This window comes from Pteropus vampyrus, unplaced genomic scaffold (assembly GCF_000151845.1).
Source record: "Pteropus vampyrus isolate Shadow unplaced genomic scaffold, Pvam_2.0 Scaffold24, whole genome shotgun sequence".
In the NCBI taxonomy this organism is placed as follows: Eukaryota; Metazoa; Chordata; class Mammalia; order Chiroptera; family Pteropodidae; genus Pteropus; species Pteropus vampyrus.
The window spans coordinates 13,021,898-13,026,678 of record NW_011888805.1 but is presented as its reverse complement, the minus strand read 5'-3'; the positions used below and the strand labels follow the sequence as shown (position 1 = coordinate 13,026,678).

Here is a 4,781-nt window from a genome sequence, read left to right as displayed (position 1 = left end):
TTTTTTTTTGAACAATTTACTCAGGGCCCTGATACCTTCCAGGGCTAAAGAACTGAATCTAGCAATGAGAAGAATTTAGAATGACATCTTATTATGTGGCAAGATGACATTTTCTTACCATTTACAAATACTATACTGGTGCCAAGCTGCATAGTACCCAGTAGCATTCAGAGAATCTATTCTTTTAAATAGTAGCTTTATTTACCCTGTCACTGTAACAACCATATTTTGCTAAAGCTATGCTGACATATCCTTAGATGTTATTGTATACAGTGCACATTTGATCTTACTGATTAGAAACTGACTATGCAAATAAAAGGTTGATATTTTAGTCTATTGCTGTTCTTGAGGTCTAGATTAAATTAATGTACAACTGGTCACTACTGTAATTTGCGTCCTCTGTAGGATATACTTTTGTTTTTTGCTTAAATTCTCCCTGTAATTGCCAAAGCGGTAAACTCTTTAATTTCAAATATACAATAATGCATAAAAATATAATGTGGTAGTTAGAATAAATTTTAAGATGATCTAATAGAATGTATGTTAGAAAAAGTAAAGGTGAGTTTGACGTAATGTTCATATAGATTTTAAAATAACATGGATAATTTTTTTCAGAAATAAATAAAACTATTTTTTCCATCTTTTTTTGTGCTTTTTTATGCCAATAGTCCTCCATGCCAATACTCTTGAGTAATATGAAAACAGTTCTTTCTCTCCCTCTCTAATTTATCTCCCTCTCCCATCTCTCCTTCCTCTGGCCATCTCTCTCTCTCTCTCTCTCTCTCTCTCTCTCTCTCACACACACACACACACACACACACACACACACACACACACACACACACACACACACACACTCCCCTAAGCATTCTAGAGGAAGGTACAGGCATTTCTCATGTAGGGGATGATGACTGTGGGCACTAAGCAATGCAGATATTAAATATGGACCCATACTGATGTTTGAGAATCTGGTTTGAGGGAAGAAAGCATAGAGCTATAACTTTTAGCTATGAGATCTTGGAGAAATTATTTAAACTCTCTGAAGTGCAGTAACTTATTCTGTTACGTTAGTATAAAATAGTATCCATGTTATAGAATTGTCAGTAATAAATGAGAGAATTTAGTTCTGTACTTCATAAACTCTCAAAAAAAGTAACGTTTGTTCTATTTTTTGGAGATGCGTAGATGGATTTTTTTTAATCAAATGAAAATAAGGGACTATTCAAATGAATAAAAGTAAAAACAGTAAATGTGAAACATTCAGAAAGATTACAAAAGAGATTTTAGAATTCTAGAATAACATGTTTAGAATATAGGAATTATTAAGTAAAAATCAGGTCATGAACAAATCAGATCCTTTTATCTTCATAAAGAAAAATATAAATAATTCTTCAGAAAATATTTTCAGATATATAGTATTTACACGGGAGTCTTAAAAAATTGTTTTTCAAAATGTATAGTATTAAGCTTTGTGATATTGCCCTGAAAGGAATTTGCTTCAAGTAAATTCTTAAGATGCAAATGCTTAAGAAGCAGGAAACATCCTATAGTTTGTTGTCATGCCACAATAAAAATACTCAGTTATTTACCTAAAGCATGAGTAAATAATTCTTGTTAACACTCATTTCAAATTTGCATTTTACTGAGACAGATATGACAGGAACTTTGTTCATTGAAGTAAAATGCAAAAGCTTTGGACTTATGGGAGCACATCTCAGAGGGAACTCTGAGGATATGAGGTGGACCAGCTTCCTGACAGCCACCGAGGAACTGAGCCATGAGGACGGCGATATGGTTTTCTCAAGGGTAAATGAACTGGGTTCATCTTTATTTTCATGTTCTGGTCTCTCTCTTTTCTTTATGAGATTTCTGTTTATCTGTTTTTTGTTTGTTTGTTTTTGTTTTTGTTTTGAACAAGTCTTTATAAGTTATCGTCAAGAGGGAAGGAATTGATGTGTGCCAGAGGAAGGACTCTGAAGAGTTGTAACGATAATGTCTAACATCTTTTGAATGTTAGATGTCAGTACTTCTTTGTATTCTTTATCTATAAAGGCGCTTGCTCTTTTCTCTCCTGTTAAATGCTTTAGACAAAAAAACACAAAATTTTCTCAAAATTGCAAGTGACACAAAATTAGGAGGATTAGCTAATGACTTGGAAAGCAAAAAGAATTCACTACAAGTATTTTATAAGCTAGAAAGATTTGTTGCAACAAAGAAGTTGAAATTCGACAGTAAAATGAAACATCTTATATTTAGATTCAAATAATCAATTTCTTATGTAGAGAATGGTGAAAAACTTATTTGGTAGTAAATGTAGAAAATACTTTAGGTTTCCATGCAAGTTCATGTAACCTAAGAGTATGGATCTGCTACTAAACACTTAACTCGGTAGTATATTAATTGCTGTACAGTGTCCAATGAAAGGAATTGCTAGTCTAACCTCATTGTCTGCCAGTTACATGAAAAGTGCATTATTGAGTCATAGGCACCACTTTTTAAGAGAGAAATTGACAGCAAACTGGAACACATTCAAATAAAGGATGGTGAAGTGTCTGGAAACCATATCATATTAGGAATACCTGGAGGCATGTGTCCATTGAACCTGAGAAAATGACAAAATGGGTTAAACATTTCAGAGGCTGTTCTATGGAAGAGGAGGAAGATTTTTCAGCATAGTAACAGAACTAAAGTGGGGATAGTTAATTTGGACTCACAGAAGAAATTACTTTTCTAACGAAATGATCATGGACAGGCTAACTCAATACTGGCAAGTTGCTGGCCTCTGGGGGTGTTGGACAGGGTCAGAGAGATAGCAGAAGAGGCTCAGAGCTGCTAAGTCTTTATGAGTCTGAGGTAGAATCTATGACAGTATTTTGTTGACTTCCTGTAAAATGCATAGTCAAGTTTTCAGGCAAAATTTCTTTTAGTAACTAATGCCCATTTTCATTTCCATTGATAACCCAACAAGGATACTTTTATGCCTTTGAGGAAGATGGTTCCCTAAAGCTGAGGTTTCCCCCGCAAAACACACACGCATACATACATAGAAACACATACACCCCCCCCACTGCTACTCTATGCTTATATTTTACATCTTTCCTCCTTTTTTTATCTCTTAATTTTTTTAAAAGAGGACAAGATCAGTAGATGATTAACAGTAGAGTACATCTAAATCAAAGTTGTAATCAGCAAGTGCTGCAGGAACATTTTCCCTAAGTTTATTTTATTTTTTTATTTATTTTTATTTTATTTCTTTTAGGCGAGGCAACCCTTGGTTGACCTCACAGATTGCAAGGACCTTGTCAGTTTACAATCCCTTATTTTTTATTTTTTACGCCTACAGCACCTGGTCTTCCTAGGTGGTCTCCCATCCAAGTGCTAACCAGGCCTGACTCTGCTCAGCTTCCGAGATCAGACAGGATCGAGCTTGTTCAGGGTGGCATGGCCATAGACTCCTTAAACTTATTTTTGACTTTAACAGCAATAGTTCATGATCTAACTTGGTGTACACCAGCCAGACTTTTGCCTTTTACCTCGTGTGGGAAAGGTATACTGGAGACAGAGTAAGAGGTAAACACTCAAGGTTTGCTGCGTAACAAAAATCATGAAAGTGTTGCATTAAATAACAACAACAACAAAAAAGAAGTTGCAGATGCGTATATATTTTCTTGGGGATTATATAGTAGAAACATTGTATGAAAAGAACAGACTAGAACGTACTATCACCAGCACCCATCTTCATATAGTTTTTAAAGCTTTTTGTGCATATGTTAGTGACTATTGTATTCTTCAGTGTGAATCCTTCATTAGTGCTGAATGGGAGGACCAGGTCATAGATTTATAAATGGAGAAATGGACACTGTGGAAAGATGAGGAATCCTCTTTGATCCGTCCCTCCCTCCTTCTTCCTTCCCCCTCTTTTTCCTCTTCCTTCTTCTCCTCTTTTCCTTTTAACGAAGGGGCACACCCCAGTCCCCAGCCTTCAATCTAGAGATTAAGACTTTTTTTTTTGGTTTAGGTATGGCATTTTAGCTTTATCTTGTGCATTGCTGTTTGCTGACTCTATAGCTTTGCAATGTCTTTTATTCTTCCTTTTGCAAAGCAAGCAAGACAACATAAACTATGGAGGGATGATTAATACAATTTCAAGGTCAATTCAACATGTATTGAATTATGAATGCAGAATGTTTTCCCTATTGTTGCATGGTTCTGGCCAGGCTGCCCTGGCCGGGTGGCTCGGCTCGGCTTGTCCTGTGTGGTTTGGGGCCTTTAACTATGGGGCAGATCATTAAATGGCTGGTGAAGCAGCAGCACATTGTTCTGTTATTTTCAAACCACAACAGCCTCTGTGGAATCCAAGAGCCATAAAGACATAGTTCTGATGCTGCTTGACAAAGGCATAATTCATGAACTCTATAATTTAAAGGGATTTCAAGGCAGTTGTAAAACTAATAAAAAATGAATTGCTTTTGGGGAACACTGGTACCCTTTTTAAACAATTGATTCTACTAATTTAAAAATACAATCAGCCTGGTAACTCTGCATGTGTGTGTGAAGATAAGTAAGATTAAATCTGATGCCAGTAGTTTCAAGTAAATTCATAACATTGCTCTCAGACCCAAGAGGGGGAAAAAAAAATTAAGAAATAAAGGAAAATCCCAGAACAATTTATGGCCTCTAGCCAATAACAAAGTGTTTCTCCCTGTACCTTTTTATCATTCCCCTTGCCCAAATGTTGATTATGCCCAAGTTAAAAAAAAAAGTTTTGGTAACTTTCTAGA

The 4,781-nt window shown here is 35.5% G+C and overlaps 1 pseudogene; it reads right to left on the bottom strand.

Moving 5' to 3' along the window:
* Positions 1-3,334: 3,334 nt before the first annotated feature.
* Positions 3,335-3,453, bottom strand: LOC111737174 (annotated as a pseudogene).
* Positions 3,454-4,781: the final 1,328 nt, after the last annotated feature.